This window comes from Drosophila sechellia, chromosome 2R (genome assembly GCF_004382195.2).
Source record: "Drosophila sechellia strain sech25 chromosome 2R, ASM438219v1, whole genome shotgun sequence".
Lineage (NCBI taxonomy): Eukaryota > Metazoa > Arthropoda > Insecta > Diptera > Drosophilidae > Drosophila > Drosophila sechellia.
In genome coordinates this window covers 2,756,619-2,778,691 of record NC_045950.1, presented here as the reverse complement: position 1 = coordinate 2,778,691, position 22,073 = coordinate 2,756,619, and positions in this window count along the sequence as shown.

The window sequence follows — 22,073 nt, the reverse complement described above, 5'->3', positions numbered from 1 at the left end:
GAATCGAGTTACGAAGAGAACAGTTGATGCTACTGAGGAACACGTCCCATTCGCGATGGTCAGAGCGAATGTAAGCTCTTAAAGCAGCGTTTATAGAACGGTTAACTCTCTCAGCTCCGTTGGATTGTGGAGCATATGCACCAGTAAACATATGACGAACGCCATATTTCAAAAGAAAGTCAGAGAAATCACGTCTTTTAAATTGAGTTGTCACTCACGACTGTTATCAACTGAGTTGTAAGTCAAGGGAATTTGTATAGTGCCTGCAACATTTTGCGTTTGGCCATCAGCAGTTCGCACAACCGATTTAAATTTATTAAATGGCTTGCTTGATATTAATTGTTGTGCTAGCTCACCACCTATAACCCTTTTGTTGGGGCCACTGTCTAGGAGAGCTAAATGCGATTGACCAAATATGTCAATGTGTGTGAAAGGTCGAATATCGTTCTTATTTTGAACAATTGATGAAATCGTAAAACGGTTGAATGATCGTTTACGAATCCAAAACTTACGAATTCGCCGTGATGATCGGTGTTTTCGATGATGAAGTGAATTTTGCCTAAATATTTGCAATTTACGATTTTCATACTCCAGCACTTGCAAATGATATGGATTAAAAGTTTGGGATAATGTTACGTCAGGTTGAGTTGAAGGCAGAATGGAATGAAAATCAGTTGCCACAGAATTTGGTTCAGTTTTTATTTTCGAGGCTAACGGCGGACACTCGTTTTGTTCGCATAACGAATGCCCTGCTGAGAGTTTTCCGATGCCGATTTATATTTTGCGCAGTTGGGCTTATACACCTCCGGTGTTCCGCAACCATAACAAAAAATAAGGCGTGTCTTAAGGCAATTCTGGTAACCGTGACCTGATTCATCGCAGTTCCAGCACTTAATTTTCTCAGGAGTCCTAACGACACAAATCTCGTCCTCAACATCCTGTTCTTCCTCAGACTGATCTTCGGAATCATCTTCCTGCAGAATTGCGTTAACAAAACGCTTGCTTGTGTTCGGACGTTGGATTGGCTTTGTCCGGGTGCTTCGAAAGAAATCTTCGTGACGATGACATTCCTTACGCAATGTTGCTAAGTTTGGGGTGTCTATGTGCAGTAATTCGTGCTTGATCTCCGGTTTGAGATTATGACGAACTTCAACAGTAATCTCACTGTCCTGCATTGGTTCACGAAGGGAATCTGCAATGGAAAGCATTGCATCCAAAAAATCATCAAAATTTTCTGTGCTACCCTGTTTACGGCGACGCATAGCAATTTTAATTTCACGATCAGACCTCTGATCTTGATATCTTTCCTTTAAACGCCTGCATAACACATTCCAATTCATGTTATCCACCGATCTGTGAACACGCCAATAAAATGCTAAGGCCGGTCCTGCAAACAGTAAATTAGCGAAATGGGAAAGAAGTTCGAAGTTTCCGTTCAGGCTTTGCGAAGTGAGACAATTTACAATTTCGATCGCTACGAAAGTCTGGTGAAGTCCTAACATGTGAATTGTTATTTCTTTCTGAGTTTATTTCGGGAACGTCTCGACCGAAATTATTTTGTATGTCTTGCTGCAGCTCACTCTGTCCATTATTTACAAATGTGGATTTATTCAATTGAGTGAACGCCATAGTGATTTGTTCTGTCACTGATTGTAGCATGCTTGCTTGAAAGGCCTGCATTGAACCCAACTCTGGAATATGAACTATCCCCGCTACAAATTTCCTGTTGGGAATTTGGATCAGACTTCTCATGTTGTTTGCCTGTATTCCGAGAACCTGAACGGGTCATCATCCTGTTACCTTGAGATTTAGTTGACAAAGGCAAATGAGATTCTAACTCGGATTGAGAACATGGCTGGCCACATATGGGGCATTCGTCATGGTTCTTAAGGTAATTGTCAAGGCAATGTTTGTGAAAAGAATGTTTACAACGGGTTTCAACCAAATCCAGATTACATACTGGCCCGTTGCAGATGGTGCATGTCACCGACGCATCCGTATCTACGTCAACTAAATTTTCATTACTTCGCATCATCATTTTCGAAGCTTCTAGAAGAATATATAAAGTCTAACAATTCCTCTCGTTAGAACAAGAAAAATAAGCGTTAAGATCAAACGATCAATAGTAGGCAAAAACGGTAAGATCCAACGATCAAAGATAAGCGAAAAAGATAATGAGTTCGCGCTAAGATCCAACGATCAACGCTAAGCGACAAAAAGATAAAAGTTAAGCGACCAAAATATAATACCTGCGGGTCTTACCCTGAAAAGCTAACGGGGTGTGCATACAGAGTTGTAAAATAAATGTCATTCATTTATTTATGAACTCTTACCACTTAGAAGAGTAACTAGCCGAATCTATCCAGCTAGAAAAATCTCGATCCTAAATAATAAGAAGGTAATTTTTGAATAGTGAAATCCTGGTATTGAACCGACTTTAAATCAGAACTATAATTCCTAAGAATCAATTACTCAAATTAGAATGTTGTTTTTTAACAATACTGTTCGGTTATTACCGAACTGATAGAAAAAAACATATAAAAGCATAACATTTCCTCCGTATGGCTCCGGAACTCTCCAGAGACCATAAATTCCAGGACGGAATATGAAATACCTAACTGAAACTAAAAGTGGATGGATTGTTTATTAACGGGAAGCTCGGTTGTCAAACGACAAGTGCCTAATAAGCCATCGGGCGGTCCCACGTTTGGGCGCCAATTATAACTGTAACGAACACCACCCCAACACACTCTGTCTACTATTTTTACCGGCATGCTCAGGGAAAATGGGCGTGGGCTTTGTGTTGAGATGAACAAGAGTGTCACAGCTACAATACTGTAGACAGAGATACGGTAGATTCAAAAACGATAACCAATCGGTTAAGAAGCGGACAAGAAAGTGTACCTATTGAAGATGAGGCCCAGATGTAATTGGCCTCATTCTATACCCACCCTACCTGTGAAATCCATTCGGACTCCACCCTAATACAACCACTGCTTTACATACCCTTTGGTGCCCAACAAGACATCAGATTAGTTCATTTTGGACCGCATATAATTGAAGATAAAGATAATATTCCGATACATTTTCCTAAACCTAATCCTTAAACTAAAAATTACGTTATTTACGTTAAGGAAATCTCTTATTGAGTAATTTTGCTTATCAACGATAAAATAAAGGAAAAATAATTAAGATAGGAATGCAAATACTGGTATTTAAGTTTACATTAATGCTTTTGTTTGTTTGGCTTACTTTACATTAGAATTATGTGACGGAGCGTAGATTTAATCCAAATTGTGAAGCGTGTCCCTGTAGTTTTCCTCTTTTTGATTCTTGCCGCTGCGTGTGTGTGCTTTTCCTCGTTCTCTTCTCGATAGACACGCACGGCCACACACTATCAGGGCCACACTCGATCTCAATGTTATTGAAATCTCACAATCGATTACAACTCGTCCTATCGATAAGTCTCGTGAACAGTTGACCATCGATAGGGCGCCTATTTCAAAATATCATTCCCTTCTCCGACAAGGCCATTCTGATAAATTACACGCCCTCGTGTATGAGCTACCCTCTGCAATAAATCAACCTTCAACCTTCAGTTGTACTCTTAATGTGACAATCTTATTCATTAACAACTTTGAATTTTTTTAAACTTAATCTTTAACATTCATTATTCATTTCTTAGAATTCTTCAATTTCTTGACTAGTTCGTTCATTTAAGCAATTTCTTTTCAAATCAAAATTTTATTAATTTTCCTTCTTTCATCTCGTCTTTACTTATTCTAATTTCTCATTTTCGTCTCTTATTTTCTTCTCTCATTTTCTTTTCTCATTTTCGTCTCTTATTTTCTTCTCTCATTTTCTTTTCTGATCCTTCTATATTCTCTAAAGCTTGGGTTCTTATCTTAGTCAGATCTATTTCAGTTTCTGGTTCATGAATGGGAACAAGGCCTAAAGGTCGAGCAACCTTTCCCAATAATAATTCTAATGGACTCGCTTTTGTTATCTTATTAGCAGTACAATTAATAGCTAATTGCACGTCACCCAATGCCTCTTGCCACGATCGAGAACTCATTTCAACAGCTGTTAATAAATTTTTCAAGGTACTCATAACTCTCTCAACTCAATCAAATGTAATTTTATCTTTTGTGAAGAGCAAAATTCAACGAACTTAGCACCTGTAAAACTTCTTCCCTGATCAGCCACAATACGAATAGGGACTCCGAACAACGAAATTGCTGATTTTAACGCCATTACACAGCTTTCCGCACTTAATGTGAACGTGTGTTAGAGATAAACATACTTGGTAAATGCATCTATCTGTACAATAACATATTCTTTACGATCGCTTTTACCACTAAGCTTGCCTGATATGTCTATGTGAACAGTATGCCACGGAATGTTTACTTTGGGAATAGGATGTAATTCCATTTGTAATTTTCCAGAAGATGATTTGGACACTCGGCAGGTTATACAATTTTCAACAAATCTTCGAACGTATTTGGCCATGCCCTCAAACCAATAGTAATCGTAAACCTTGTCAAGTGTTTTCTCCCAGCCCAGATGCATTATGGATTCATGTACTTGGTTAATAACTGACCATCTAAATCCACGAGGCCTTACTGGCAAACATAGGGTCGTGCCATTTCTTTGTATGATTCTATACAAAACTCCAGCTCTCAAATCATATGTCTTAGCCAAATCGAATGGACATTCATCATTGTTCAGCTTGGCAACGATTTCTACGATATCTTGATCTTTCTGTTGTTCTGCACAAATCCAATCCTCAGATACTTCAGTTAAGTCGATTCGCTTTTCAACAACTTTCGCATATTCAGGGGAATTTTCCGGAGGAAGTGGATTTCTGGAAAAGAAATCAGCATGAGCCATACGCTTGCCTTCTCTATACTGTATGTCAAAATCGAATGTCTGTATATAAGCCCACCAGCGATAGACTCTAGGCAACAACTCAATCTTATTTCGTGATGATTTTAAAGAATTACAATCAGTGAATATTACAAACTTTCTGCCATGTAAGTAGTGCCGGAAATGCTTGACTGCATTTACCACCGCAAGAGTTTCCAACTCATACGAAGTATATTTAGATTCGCATACACTTGTTGTCTTACTGTAGTATTCCACTACATACGGTTTATTTTCAATTCTGTGCAAGAGTATAGCACCATATCCGATTGCACTCGCATCGGTGTGTAACTCTATTGGATATTGCGGGTCAAAGATAATCAAAACTGGTTTATTAGTAAGATTGTAAATAATTTTTCTACGAATTTCCTCATGTTCTATATTCCACTCAAATTTATTTTTCTCTGAGGTGAGAAAATATAAAGGCTTCATTAGCTGTGAAAATCCTGGAACAAACTGACGAAAGTACGATGCTAACCCAATGAACTGTCTCAATGTTGTCACTGACCTAGGAGGTGGCAAGGCATTCAAAGATTCTACTTTGCGAGTATTTGGACTAATCTCACCTGCTCGTACTTCGAATCCTAAATATTGGACAGAAGTCCTCAGAAAGAATCATTTTTCAACATTGAATGAAAATCCTGCCTTTGATAAAATATCCAAAACAATCTTTAACCTTTCGAGTGCCGTTTCCTTGGTTGGAGCTACAATCATTATGTCGTCCATATACACAATGACATACGAATAAGCGACCTCGCTTAATGCCTTTATAACTGCTCTTTGAAAGACTGACGGCGCATTCTTAAGTCCAAATGGCATCGACAGGAACTCATATTGGCCGTCAGGGGTGAAAAATGCCGTGTACTCGACAGAGTTCGGATGCATAGGAACCTGATAATAGCCACTTGCCATGTCCAAGCAGGTAAAGAACTTTGCACCACGCAACCTGGCTATCTGATCAGATATTAAAGGCAACGGAAACTTGTCAGCTACTGTATTCGAATTCAATTCTCTTTAATCCACACAAAGCCTAGCTGATCCATTCTTCTTCTTCACCAATAGAACAGGGCTCGCAAAAGGGGAGCTACTCGGTCTGATAACTTTGCAATCTAATAATTCTTGAACTTTGTTTCGAACCACATCTCTCTCACTGGGGCTCAATCTATATGGTCTTCTCTGTACCGTTTTTGTCTCATCAATCAATCGAATTTTCATTCGATCACTTGGCAGTATTTGCCTTGAAAAACTATTATCCAAACCACACGATGCTCGTGGATTTTTAATCATGGATTTTGCATAAAGTTAAACTGCGCTCAATCACGCCTTCACGAAAAGAGAACGGAAGTATGCAAATCATATGTGACCGTAGCTTGCTACAATCCTACTCGGGAATTTTGTGGTATTTTTCTAGGGCAATATTCAATTTTGCCACGATTTGAATTTGGCTAAAATGGTTCGTTACCAAATAAGTGCGGTAGCACATATAAGGTTGCCATTTGGCTCGACTCCCACACAGTTGCCTCTAGATGATGGCTGATGCTCGTTGAGGGTTTGTTGCAGTGACAACGCCGTCTCATCTGCATAGGTGGCTGCTGTGAGGTAACGGGAGGGTATGATAGGGAGGTCTGCTGTAAATAGGGTGTAGAGGATGGGACCAAGGACGCTGCCTTGAGGTACTCCGGCTCGTATGGTCCTTGCCGTGCTGGTTGAGGAACCGCATCGCACTTGGAACTCTCTTCCTTCAGTATACGATATGAGTAGGGCATAGTGTGAACTGGGAAGGTGGGACTTGAGTTTGTAGAGGAGTCCAGGATGCCACACTCTGTCGAACGCCTTTTGTTCTCGAATGCATCGAGGATGCGTGCTACGAGCTGGTGGCATTGCTCGGGTGTTCCGTGGGATCGCCTGAAGCCAAACTGGTGATCAGGGATCAGTCCAGCCTCGTCCAGTACTGGCAACACTCTGCGCAGAAATACTCTTTCGAGTATTTTGGAGAGGATTGCCAGCAGACTAATCGGTCTATATGAGGCAAGATTGGCTTCAGGTTTTCCAGGTTTGAGGATGAGAATGACTTCTGCACGTTTCCACGATCTCGGGAAGTACCCTAGTGAGAAGCATCTGTTGTATATGTTGGCCAGCAACTGGGAACAGGGAGGTGGCAGCATTTTAAAGGCGATCTCCTGCGCAACCTCTTCTGGGGTGACGGGCTCTATTGGCAGGCTAGGAGGACATGGACTCTCTAGGAACCTGGTGGTGGCAGCACACTCTTCACCAGTGCATCTGTCAAATGGGGTAAATGCAATCCTGAGGTGATCTGCAAACGCTTCAGGTCTTTCGGCTTCAGAGCGGCACCAAGAACCGTCCGCTTTGCGCACCGGCGACGCCTTCTTTGCAGGCCTCCTAATATGACGCGTGACATGCCACAGATTGTGTTGTGGGTCACCAGGTTCCAGCTCCTCAAGTAATCTGTCTTGCCGTAAGGTACACAGCTTGTCCTTGAGTGCCTTGGTGGCTCTATCGAGTGCTGCCTTGTCACTTGGGTTGCGCGAGGAGAACCAGATTCTCCTGAAGCGCCTTTTTCCCGCAACGAAGGCCGCAATTTCTGGAGACCAGAGGTGAAGGTCTCTCCCAGGAGTTCTCAGGGTCGTTGGAGGAGGAGGATTGGCAAACCTAGCAGCATTGTGCATCTCCTCGGTGAGAGTCTTGATCGCCGCATCGATGTTGCTTGGAGTGGAGAGTGGCGGATCTGGGTGCAGGGAGGACAGCTTCCAGAATGTGAACTTGGAGCGTTCTGCCTTTGGGGTTGATGGAGCGGGACCCCCACCAGGAGCTTTTGGCGACGTTGAAGTCGCCGGCTACTATAAAGCGAGGTCCAATAGACTCGAAAAACACTTGTAGGTGAGTCTCGGTGATCGAGTGTCTGGGAGGGAAGTAGACCGCTCCAACAGCTAATGCTAAAATGGGATCTGGGACAAAAGTGGGTTTCTGATACCAGTAGTACATCGATGGCATCTGTTTTTAGGAGGTGTTCCACCTCGGCTCTGCTCTTCTGCAGGCCGTTAGCATTCCAAAGAACTATTTTTAGGCCTATTTGCATACTTTTGCGTTGAGGATGGAAGCAACAAGCTGCGTCATTTGCGAGAACATATTCTCCATCATCATTTTGACCATGCCTTCAAAGCGAGACAACATTTATTCCATGTTGCTGGGTTGCGGAGCTTCAGGTGGGGTTTGATGGGCTAGGTTGAGATTGGTTTGCTGTGGCACTTGGGTAGACATGAGCGCATCTTTGTAGCTCATATTGGAGATACTTGGGAGCATGGTGGTGCAGGGCAGGTGGAGGGAATTTGAACGGAGGCTCGATGGTAGCGACCGACCAGCACAGTCTCCTGATCTGGAATACCTGCTTGTTGTTGCTAGCAGGTTCGAGGTTGGCGAAGAAGATCCCAAGTGGTTCTTTGGTTTTCCTCCCAATAGGATTGTGGAGGTCTCTTATGCCCCAGTTTTTCCAATTCTTCTTGGATTTCGGCACGATCACGAGTTACGAAGAGAACAGTTGATGCTACTGAGGAACACGTCCCATTCGCGATGGTCAGAGCGAATGTAAGCTCTTAAAGCAGCGTTTATAGAACGGTTAACTCTCTCAGCTCCGTTGGATTGTGGAGCATATGCACCAGTAAACATATGACGAACGCCATATTTCAAAAGAAAGTCAGAGAAATCACGTCTTTTAAATTGAGTTGTCACTCACGACTGTTATCAACTGAGTTGTAAGTCAAGGGAATTTGTATAGTGCCTGCAACATTTTGCGTTTGGCCATCAGCAGTTCGCACAACCGATTTAAATTTATTAAATGGCTTGCTTGATATTAATTGTTGTGCTAGCTCACCACCTATAACCCTTTTGTTGGGGCCACTGTCTAGGAGAGCTAAATGCGATTGACCAAATATGTCAATGTGTGTGAAAGGTCGAATATCGTTCTTATTTTGAACAATTGATGAAATCGTAAAACGGTTGAATGATCGTTTACGAATCCAAAACTTACGAATTCGCCGTGATGATCGGTGTTTTCGATGATGAAGTGAATTTTCCCTAAATATTTGCAATTTACGATTTTCATACTCCAGCACTTGCAAATGATATGGATTAAAAGTTTGGGATAATGTTACGTCAGGTTGAGTTGAAGGCAGAATGGAATGAAAATCAGTTGCCACAGAATTTGGTTCAGTTTTTATTTTCGAGGCTAACGGCGGACACTCGTTTTGTTCGCATAACGAATGCCCTGCTGAGAGTTTTCCGATGCCGATTTATATTTTGCGCAGTTGGGCTTATACACCTCCGGTGTTCCGCAACCATAACAAAAAATAAGGCGTGTCTTAAGGCAATTCTGGTAACCGTGACCTGATTCATCGCAGTTCCAGCACTTAATTTTCTCAGGAGTCCTAACGACACAAATCTCGTCCTCAACATCCTGTTCTTCCTCAGACTGATCTTCGGAATCATCTTCCTGCAGAATTGCGTTAACAAAACGCTTGCTTGTGTTCGGACGTTGGATTGGCTTTGTCCGGGTGCTTCGAAAGAAATCTTCGTGACGATGACATTCCTTACGCAATGTTGCTAAGTTTGGGGTGTCTATGTGCAGTAATTCGTGCTTGATCTCCGGTTTGAGATTATGACGAACTTCAACAGTAATCTCACTGTCCTGCATTGGTTCACGAAGGGAATCTGCAATGGAAAGCATTGCATCCAAAAAATCATCAAAATTTTCTGTGCTACCCTGTTTACGGCGACGCATAGCAATTTTAATTTCACGATCAGACCTCTGATCTTGATATCTTTCCTTTAAACGCCTGCATAACACATTCCAATTCATGTTATCCACCGATCTGTGAACACGCCAATAAAATGCTAAGGCCGGTCCTGCAAACAGTAAATTAGCGAAATGGGAAAGAAGTTCGAAGTTTCCGTTCAGGCTTTGCGAAGTGAGACAATTTACAATTTCGATCGCTACGAAAGTCTGGTGAAGTCCTAACATGTGAATTGTTATTTCTTTCTGAGTTTATTTCGGGAACGTCTCGACCGAAATTATTTTGTATGTCTTGCTGCAGCTCACTCTGTCCATTATTTACAAATGTGGATTTATTCAATTGAGTGAACGCCATAGTGATTTGTTCTGTCACTGATTGTAGCATGCTTGCTTGAAAGGCCTGCATTGAACCCAACTCTGGAATATGAACTATCCCCGCTACAAATTTCCTGTTGGGAATTTGGATCAGACTTCTCATGTTGTTTGCCTGTATTCCGAGAACCTGAACGGGTCATCATCCTGTTACCTTGAGATTTAGTTGACAAAGGCAAATGAGATTCTAACTCGGATTGAGAACATGGCTGGCCACATATGGGGCATTCGTCATGGTTCTTAAGGTAATTGTCAAGGCAATGTTTGTGAAAAGAATGTTTACAACGGGTTTCAACCAAATCCAGATTACGTACTGGCCCGTTGCAGATGGTGCATGTCACCGACGCATCCGTATCTACGTCAACTAAATTTTCATTACTTCGCATCATCATTTTCGAAGCTTCTAGAAGAATATATAAAGTCTAACAATTCCTCTCGTTAGAACAAGAAAAATAAGCGTTAAGATCAAACGATCAATAGTAGGCAAAAACGGTAAGATCCAACGATCAAAGATAAGCGAAAAAGATAATGAGTTCGCGCTAAGATCCAACGATCAACGCTAAGCGACAAAAAGATAAAAGTTAAGCGACCAAAATATAATACCTGCGGGTCTTACCCTGAAAAGCTAACGGGGTGTGCATACAGAGTTGTAAAATAAATGTCATTCATTTATTTATGAACTCTTACCACTTAGAAGAGTAACTAGCCGAATCTATCCAGCTAGAAAAATCTCGATCCTAAATAATAAGAAGGTAATTTTTGAATAGTGAAATCCTGGTATTGAACCGACTTTAAATCAGAACTATAATTCCTAAGAATCAATTACTCAAATTAGAATGTTGTTTTTTAACAATACTGTTCGGTTATTACCGAACTGATAGAAAAAAACATATAAAAGCATAACATTTCCTCCGTATGGCTCCGGAACTCTCCAGAGACCATAAATTCCAGGACGGAATATGAAATACCTAACTGAAACTAAAAGTGGATGGATTGTTTATTAACGGGAAGCTCGGTTGTCAAACGACAAGTGCCTAATAAGCCATCGGGCGGTCCCACGTTTGGGCGCCAATTATAACTGTAACGAACACCACCCCAACACACTCTGTCTACTATTTTTACCGGCATGCTCAGGGAAAATGGGCGTGGGCTTTGTGTTGAGATGAACAAGAGTGTCACAGCTACAATACTGTAGACAGAGATACGGTAGATTCAAAAACGATAACCAATCGGTTAAGAAGCGGACAAGAAAGTGTACCTATTGAAGATGAGGCCCAGATGTAATTGGCCTCATTCTATACCCACCCTAGCTGTGAAATCCATTCGGACTCCACCCTAATACAACCACTGCTTTACATACCCTTTGGTGCCCAACAAGACATCAGATTAGTTCATTTTGGACCCCATATAATTGAAGATAAAGATAATATTCCGATACATTTTCCTAAACCTAATCCTTAAACTAAAAATTACGTTATTTACGTTAAGGAAATCTCTTATTGAGTAATTTTGCTTATCAACGATAAAATAAAGGAAAAATAATTAAGATAGGAATGCAAATACTGGTATTTAAGTTTACATTAATGCTTTTGTTTGTTTGGCTTACTTTACATTAGAATTATGTGACGGAGCGTAGATTTAATCCAAATTGTGAAGCGTGTCCCTGTAGTTTTCCTCTTTTTGATTCTTGCCGCTGCGTGTGTGTGCTTTTCCTCGTTCTCTTCTCGATAGACACGCACGGCCACACACTATCAGGGCCACACTCGATCTCAATGTTATTGAAATCTCACAATCGATTACAACTCGTCCTATCGATAAGTCTCGTGAACAGTTGACCATCGATAGGGCGCCTATTTCAAAATATCATTCCCTTCTCCGACAAGGCCATTCTGATAAATTACACGCCCTCGTGTATGAGCTACCCTCTGCAATAAATCAACCTTCAACCTTCAGTTGTACTCTTAATGTGACAATCTTATTCATTAACAACTTTGAATTTTTTTAAACTTAATCTTTAACATTCATTATTCATTTCTTAGAATTCTTCAATTTCTTGACTAGTTCGTTCATTTAAGCAATTTCTTTTCAAATCAAAATTTTATTAATTTTCCTTCTTTCATCTCGTCTTTACTTATTCTAATTTCTCATTTTCGTCTCTTATTTTCTTCTCTCATTTTCTTTTCTCATTTTCGTCTCTTATTTTCTTCTCTCATTTTCTTTTCTGATCCTTCTATATTCTCTAAAGCTTGGGTTCTTATCTTAGTCAGATCTATTTCAGTTTCTGGTTCATGAATGGGAACAAGGCCTAAAGGTCGAGCAACCTTTCCCAATAATAATTCTAATGGACTCGCTTTTGTTATCTTATTAGCAGTACAATTAATAGCTAATTGCACGTCACCCAATGCCTCTTGCCACGATCGAGAACTCATTTCAACAGCTGTTAATAAATTTTTCAAGGTACTCATAACTCTCTCAACTCAATCAAATGTAATTTTATCTTTTGTGAAGAGCAAAATTCAACGAACTTAGCACCTGTAAAACTTCTTCCCTGATCAGCCACAATACGAATAGGGACTCCGAACAACGAAATTGCTGATTTTAACGCCATTACACAGCTTTCCGCACTTAATGTGAACGTGTGTTAGAGATAAACATACTTGGTAAATGCATCTATCTGTACAATAACATATTCTTTACGATCGCTTTTACCACTAAGCTTGCCTGATATGTCTATGTGAACAGTATGCCACGGAATGTTTACTTTGGGAATAGGATGTAATTCCATTTGTAATTTTCCAGAAGATGATTTGGACACTCGGCAGGTTATACAATTTTCAACAAATCTTCGAACGTATTTGGCCATGCCCTCAAACCAATAGTAATCGTAAACCTTGTCAAGTGTTTTCTCCCAGCCCAGATGCATTATGGATTCATGTACTTGGTTAATAACTGACCATCTAAATCCACGAGGCCTTACTGGCAAACATAGGGTCGTGCCATTTCTTTGTATGATTCTATACAAAACTCCAGCTCTCAAATCATATGTCTTAGCCAAATCGAATGGACATTCATCATTGTTCAGCTTGGCAACGATTTCTACGATATCTTGATCTTTCTGTTGTTCTGCACAAATCCAATCCTCAGATACTTCAGTTAAGTCGATTCGCTTTTCAACAACTTTCGCATATTCAGGGGAATTTTCCGGAGGAAGTGGATTTCTGGAAAAGAAATCAGCATGAGCCATACGCTTGCCTTCTCTATACTGTATGTCAAAATCGAATGTCTGTATATAAGCCCACCAGCGATAGACTCTAGGCAACAACTCAATCTTATTTCGTGATGATTTTAAAGAATTACAATCAGTGAATATTACAAACTTTCTGCCATGTAAGTAGTGCCGGAAATGCTTGACTGCATTTACCACCGCAAGAGTTTCCAACTCATACGAAGTATATTTAGATTCGCATACACTTGTTGTCTTACTGTAGTATTCCACTACATACGGTTTATTTTCAATTCTGTGCAAGAGTATAGCACCATATCCGATTGCACTCGCATCGGTGTGTAACTCTATTGGATATTGCGGGTCAAAGATAATCAAAACTGGTTTATTAGTAAGATTGTAAATAATTTTTCTACGAATTTCCTCATGTTCTATATTCCACTCAAATTTATTTTTCTCTGAGGTGAGAAAATATAAAGGCTTCATTAGCTGTGAAAATCCTGGAACAAACTGACGAAAGTACGATGCTAACCCAATGAACTGTCTCAATGTTGTCACTGACCTAGGAGGTGGCAAGGCATTCAAAGATTCTACTTTGCGAGTATTTGGACTAATCTCACCTGCTCGTACTTCGAATCCTAAATATTGGACAGAAGTCCTCAGAAAGAATCATTTTTCAACATTGAATGAAAATCCTGCCTTTGATAAAATATCCAAAACAATCTTTAACCTTTCGAGTGCCGTTTCCTTGGTTGGAGCTACAATCATTATGTCGTCCATATACACAATGACATACGAATAAGCGACCTCGCTTAATGCCTTTATAACTGCTCTTTGAAAGACTGACGGCGCATTCTTAAGTCCAAATGGCATCGACAGGAACTCATATTGGCCGTCAGGGGTGAAAAATGCCGTGTACTCGACAGAGTTCGGATGCATAGGAACCTGATAATAGCCACTTGCCATGTCCAAGCAGGTAAAGAACTTTGCACCACGCAACCTGGCTATCTGATCAGATATTAAAGGCAACGGAAACTTGTCAGCTACTGTATTCGAATTCAATTCTCTTTAATCCACACAAAGCCTAGCTGATCCATTCTTCTTCTTCACCAATAGAACAGGGCTCGCAAAAGGGGAGCTACTCGGTCTGATAACTTTGCAATCTAATAATTCTTGAACTTTGTTTCGAACCACATCTCTCTCACTGGGGCTCAATCTATATGGTCTTCTCTGTACCGTTTTTGTCTCATCAATCAATCGAATTTTCATTCGATCACTTGGCAGTATTTGCCTTGAAAAACTATTATCCAAACCACACGATGCTCGTGGATTTTTAATCATGGATTTTGCATAAAGTTAAACTGCGCTCAATCACGCCTTCACGAAAAGAGAACGGAAGTATGCAAATCATATGTGACCGTAGCTTGCTACAATCCTACTCGGGAATTTTGTGGTATTTTTCTAGGGCAATATTCAATTTTGCCACGATTTGAATTTGGCTAAAATGGTTCGTTACCAAATAAGTGCGGTAGCACATATAAGGTTGCCATTTGGCTCGACTCCCACACAGTTGCCTCTAGATGATGGCTGATGCTCGTTGAGGGTTTGTTGCAGTGACAACGCCGTCTCATCTGCATAGGTGGCTGCTGTGAGGTAACGGGAGGGTATGATAGGGAGGTCTGCTGTAAATAGGGTGTAGAGGATGGGACCAAGGACGCTGCCTTGAGGTACTCCGGCTCGTATGGTCCTTGCCGTGCTGGTTGAGGAACCGCATCGCACTTGGAACTCTCTTCCTTCAGTATACGATATGAGTAGGGCATAGTGTGAACTGGGAAGGTGGGACTTGAGTTTGTAGAGGAGTCCAGGATGCCACACTCTGTCGAACGCCTTTTGTTCTCGAATGCATCGAGGATGCGTGCTACGAGCTGGTGGCATTGCTCGGGTGTTCCGTGGGATCGCCTGAAGCCAAACTGGTGATCAGGGATCAGTCCAGCCTCGTCCAGTACTGGCAACACTCTGCGCAGAAATACTCTTTCGAGTATTTTGGAGAGGATTGCCAGCAGACTAATCGGTCTATATGAGGCAAGATTGGCTTCAGGTTTTCCAGGTTTGAGGATGAGAATGACTTCTGCACGTTTCCACGATCTCGGGAAGTACCCTAGTGAGAAGCATCTGTTGTATATGTTGGCCAGCAACTGGGAACAGGGAGGTGGCAGCATTTTAAAGGCGATCTCCTGCGCAACCTCTTCTGGGGTGACGGGCTCTATTGGCAGGCTAGGAGGACATGGACTCTCTAGGAACCTGGTGGTGGCAGCACACTCTTCACCAGTGCATCTGTCAAATGGGGTAAATGCAATCCTGAGGTGATCTGCAAACGCTTCAGGTCTTTCGGCTTCAGAGCGGCACCAAGAACCGTCCGCTTTGCGCACCGGCGACGCCTTCTTTGCAGGCCTCCTAATATGACGCGTGACATGCCACAGATTGTGTTGTGGGTCACCAGGTTCCAGCTCCTCAAGTAATCTGTCTTGCCGTAAGGTACACAGCTTGTCCTTGAGTGCCTTGGTGGCTCTATCGAGTGCTGCCTTGTCACTTGGGTTGCGCGAGGAGAACCAGATTCTCCTGAAGCGCCTTTTTCCCGCAACGAAGGCCGCAATTTCTGGAGACCAGAGGTGAAGGTCTCTCCCAGGAGTTCTCAGGGTCGTTGGAGGAGGAGGATTGGCAAACCTAGCAGCATTGTGCATCTCCTCGGTGAGAGTCTTGATCGCCGCATCGATGTTGCTTGGAGTGGAGAGTGGCGGATCTGGGTGCAGGGAGGACAGCTTCCAGAATGTGAACTTGGAGCGTTCTGCCTTTGGGGTTGATGGAGCGGGACCCCCACCAGGAGCTTTTGGCGACGTTGAAGTCGCCGGCTACTATAAAGCGAGGTCCAATAGACTCGAAAAACACTTGTAGGTGAGTCTCGGTGATCGAGTGTCTGGGAGGGAAGTAGACCGCTCCAACAGCTAATGCTAAAATGGGATCTGGGACAAAAGTGGGTTTCTGATACCAGTAGTACATCGATGGCATCTGTTTTTAGGAGGTGTTCCACCTCGGCTCTGCTCTTCTGCAGGCCGTTAGCATTCCAAAGAACTATTTTTAGGCCTATTTGCATACTTTTGCGTTGAGGATGGAAGCAACAAGCTGCGTCATTTGCGAGAACATATTCTCCATCATCATTTTGACCATGCCTTCAAAGCGAGACAACATTTATTCCATGTTGCTGGGTTGCGGAGCTTCAGGTGGGGTTTGATGGGCTAGGTTGAGATTGGTTTGCTGTGGCACTTGGGTAGACATGAGCGCATCTTTGTAGCTCATATTGGAGATACTTGGGAGCATGGTGGTGCAGGGCAGGTGGAGGGAATTTGAACGGAGGCTCGATGGTAGCGACCGACCAGCACAGTCTCCTGATCTGGAATACCTGCTTGTTGTTGCTAGCAGGTTCGAGGTTGGCGAAGAAGATCCCAAGTGGTTCTTTGGTTTTCCTCCCAATAGGATTGTGGAGGTCTCTTATGCCCCAGTTTTTCCAATTCTTCTTGGATTTCGGCACGATCAGCAGTGTGATGTAAACCCTTGATTACGACTCAGTAGGCTCTCTCATCCCTGGGTTGGAATGTGCGATGCCTTTTATTCTGGGCCACGAGTTGCTGACGTAGCTCAGTATAAGACTCCTTGTCGGGCATCATAAAACCATAATGAGAAGTCAATACTTTCATTTGTGCACTTAATGCATAGCAAACCAATAAATTTTCTTATGCACATTGGATTTTTTTTTTTAATTTTGAAAAACATGTTTTTTTTTTTTTGTAGCGTGCCTTAATTTTTTTAAGATCTGTCCGAGAGGACAATAATTAAATGGTTTGGCGGGTGACTTAACTTAAGGGATACTACATGTATTTGAGGCGGGTTTTAAATAAAACAAAAATATTACAAATAGATGAGATGTTGCCTTTAGTTTTCCGAAGTCCGAGTCATTTGAGTAGTTTTTCTCATGTTTAAGTGGCCGGTTTCTTTTAAAATTACCGATCTGCATTAGTAATATAGGTTTTTTATTGCTACTTCATCACAAGTTAATATGTATTTGTCAAATTATATTCGTCTCCCATTAAAGCGTAGCGCGTTTCGAACTATTCACAGGCGATCACTCAAGCATACTGCCCTGCTCGTTTTCTTACAACCTATACGAAACCTCGAACCACACTCGGCGGCAACGTCGCGACGCATCGTCGTGCAACTAAACAGGCGACGCGTCGTTGTCGCCCCGCTCCAACGGTACTTGCAGAAAAACGAGGGACAACCACAATACAAAGACGCAAAACATAATATGATGAAACAATTCGAGTTCATGCGTAATCTTCTACTACTACTATATACAACTGCGATGCCATCTGCATAGGTTGCAATAAGAGTCCTGTTCGGTGCTTCCATGTGTACGAAACTCGGGCAAGGGATATCAGCAGGGAGGGTAAGAGGCTTATAGTGTAGTTGTATTCTTCCAAAATACAGTTGGTTTTTATTTCATCTCTCCCTTTGACCAGTAAACGGTTAATCGTTTTTGCCTCTTGTAACAAGTACCGTATGGTCGTCCATTTACCGCTTGAATTTAAGTCAACTGCGCAATATCTCTTTCGATAATATTATTTCTTTATTTCAATTTTTAGGAGCAGGGAAGGTCCCGCTCCATTTGAAGTCAACTCGTAATTGACTGCCTGATCTGCATACAAAGATTTCTTAGTCTAGGTCTGGGAGCAGCGCTGCCGGCGTAATCTGCAGCTTAGCGATGCTTATCTATACTTATTATCGATGCTTATCTACGTTATAAATACACAACGTTATACGCATACATTAGGGCTTGACTGTATATGTACACATTGTAACGGAGTGCTACAATTTTCTTGTATGTTATGAATATACAGTACAGTGATAAACCAATATGTGTGCATACTACATCTTTCTCCTTTTGAAAAATAACGTAATAATATGAAGTTATTTTCAAGTATATAATTTTTTTTTTTTTTAATTGAAACTGCAGTTTTGCCGCGCTGTTGTGTACAAAGCATTTTCGCTTTGATGACATCGGGCGATTCGCCTTTAACTGATGCTTTTAATACATTTATTATACCGATATGGTCTTTTCATTTTCAACTTTGTGTGATAATGGACCAAGTATCTTGGTCTTGATTACCTCTACCGCTAGCCTGATCTCCTTTTGTCAGATCTGTTAGCCGGAGAGCCGTGATTAATCTATTTAAGTTTAACTTTTTGCCGTCAAACTTAGGTATTGTGGACGAAATTTGTCGCACATATTCCCTTGATGTTGCGGCAGAGTCTGTCATTTTGGCTGTTTCCTGTATACTCGAAGTATTTGAATTTGAAAGCTCTTCTTCAAGTAATTCGGGTAATGTTATTACAGCTGGAATTGAAAGATCGTGGAGATCTTCTTCTTTTATTTCTGATTCTTCTACACTTTCGATATCCTCACCGATCTCAGCCACTATAGGTGTGCTTAAAATCGTTGGGATAGTAACATTTAATAATAATATTTTTTTTTTCATTCTAGTTTTCTGATTTTAAAACAAAAATTTTGGATCATCTTAATTAAAAATACATTTTGTGTGGGTTTTTTATTTTTTGGTTTTAAAAAAATTTATTTTGTTTTTTTTTATATGTTTATATGTATCCTTAAGTATTTCTTTATGCATTCATCTTTTTATTCTTAAATTTTTAAATCTTATCCAAATTATTCGCTCTGCTTATAGAACGCTTCTTTATTATTATGTCTTACTACTGTCAGATCCAAACGAACAATATAATTTTTACTTATTTTTGGGTTTTGGTTTATTTTACGTTAAAAATATTTTGTTTTGATATATATACATATTGTTACATTTTCCAGCCTAATTGTTGTATGGCTTTACGGGTCATTCTTCTCATCGGGCAGAAAAAGTTCCGCTCAATGTTACAATATTTTGTGTAATATTAATATGCAGCGCAGTGCATCGAGGGTGGTGTGCCACGCAGGGCAACAAAAAAAAAATATTTTTTTCCGCAGCTCCTACTTGCTTCAGGAATATTTTTGGCTGCAGATCCTCCTTGCGTCAGCTGGACGTCGCCGGTGTTGGCACGCTGACACTCCCTCGATGACGTAGTGAGCGGGCTGCTCACCACGTTTATGATGATGTCTTCATTTGGGGTTATGTGCCGGGGCTGCAATGTCTGCACGTATGTTCACAATGTGGTGTGAACAATGATCCCTCGCAGTCGTTCGGGCAGCTTTTCTTTAATTCCGGCAGGCTTTTTGCCTGGGGAGTTTGAGTTTTATTAATTGTTAACGATTTTATTTGTTTTTCTGAGTGAGCAGGTGTGGTTGGCTTTTTTTTCTTAAGATATTCGACACAGTGGTCTACCTCAGCTTGTAGTTTTTGAGCTTTCGACCATTCGGGCGGTGGAGTGTTCGTATATAATAGCCACTTTATGTGCGCTATTCTCTTTTTTGCTGTATTTCGAACTCCGCCCCTGTTTTTACCCATCACACTAACACTCTACTCACTCAGATACTACTCACTACATACAACTCACTGCATACTACAATAGGCCGATACGACTCAGGATCAACTTCCGGTTTTCCAGGCCTGTCTTGGGAACACTTGGATCCTTAAAATAACATTAAAGATTAGTGCTATATAGATTATCTTTTAAAGGTAAAACCTTTAGCGTGGCATGGCAAATCCTATCAATTCCTGGAGCTTTATGTTTCGGCAGTAATTTAATTATTTCAGATATTTCTTCTATCCTTATTGGCTTAATAGGCCAAGACATCTGCAATGGCATTTGTAGGTACTGGTGAGTCTCTCTTATTTGTTCTGTCGTGGCGAAGTCATAAGTCCACTTCAGTTTTTGCAAATTCCACACCTGGACAGCGTACGGGTACCCATCGAAGTGGTTGTCGTCTAAGCGATTTTGTGCACTTCCACAGCGAATAGTTTGCATCAACGGTATGGAGGATAATTTTTGCTCAAAGAATGATGATGATTTTGAGTTGCTTTGCTGCTCGGTTCCACAAGATTCTGTCCCATGGATCCTGAGTTCGAATTGATCTTCTTCGAAGGCGTCTTTTAGTTATGATTAGTTATCTAGCCTCTCTTGTTAGTACAATACCATAACTTCTGGGGCATGTCTCAGGCTCAGACGGCGTAGAATCAGAAGCAGCTCTATATATATTTTGCGTTAGAATGTCTACTGCGTTCTCGATGACTTCCTTAGAGCTCAGAAAATTGAATATATTATGAATATTATATTAATTGAAAAGAGTTTTCCAGATGTTGTCTGAAAACAAAGAGATCAGTTCGGCTGTTTATTAACCGAGAGCATGGTCTAGCATAGGCACCTTCTGTTTGTAGAGTAGCAACAAGGGCTACATGATCGGAGTCTAGATCCCAATTTTCGCAAATACTTGTTCTGTCTAAGTTTATCCCATGGTACACAGCAAAATCAATGCATGTAGGTCTGTTTTTGGGCACATGTGGGTATCTAGTTGGTGAACCTGTTGTAAGGATATAAGCACCTCTGGCTGAAATGGCTTCTGCTAGTTCTCGACCTCTGGGTGAATTTTACGTATCACCCCATAGCCAATGTCGGGCGTTCCAGTCCCCACCATCTAAATACCTTTGGCCACAATAGACAAGTAAGTCACTGAAGTGCCTTTCTTCAATTCTATTTGTTGGTGGACAGTATATCGCGCTAAATTCCATATCTCCAAGCCCGGTGGAGACCTTAACTGAAGACATCTGAATAGTTCTCGTTCCAATAACTCTTTGCGGGAAATGACGAAGAGAGATTCTCGCCAGTACTGCTGCACCTCCCATTCCGTGATTATGGCTTGAAGGCTTGTATGCAGGATAAAAGCTATACCCATGTATCTTAACTGTGTTCCCTCTGTTGATTCTGATCTCGTTTAGGAGAAGAATGTCAACGCAGTTGTTGTGTGCGAAGAGCTCGACTTCTCTGGCTTTACCTGAAATACCATTTACATTCCAGATAAAAATCTTCAGAGGATTCATTGCGATGGTAAAGCGTTACTATGGAGTTGGGGAGCCGATTTGGCCATTTCAAAAACCATTTTTTCCAGCAGTTCAAGTCGTTCAAGTCGATTTTTCTGGGGTGGTTGCGCTGGTTTGTTGCACTTTTATCTAACCTGGCTTGCTTAGGTTGTTGCTTCTTTATAGTGCCCATTGATCGTCCAAGATACTCCTGGTACCACTGGCAAACTTTGTAACTTGCCGAGTTATTTCCTCCACAGTGTATACAAAAAAAGCATATTTAAATTCAATTACCTGTGCAGGATTCTCCTTTCATACATTTTATTGCCAAAAGTCGGTTTACCAGTCGTTAAAGTCGGTTTGCGCGCTCTTATATAATGTATGGTACAGGACAGATAAGACAATCTTAAATGATTGTCTGTCCATACGCCACTGGTGACTGCATAGCCAAACAACTTGAGCTTTACAATCTCTGCTTTAACTGGACCAAAGCGCTCTTGATATAACTATGCCACGCTCCTTGAAATTGTTGTAGAATTGTGCAAAAGCTTGTCGACATCTACGTTAGCATGGGAGCAACCCATGTTGATCAAGAACGTGGCAAATTCTGTGAAGCCAGTATCGCCAATCACATAAAATGGTCGACAATTCCTTACAATCCATTTCGTAGCAA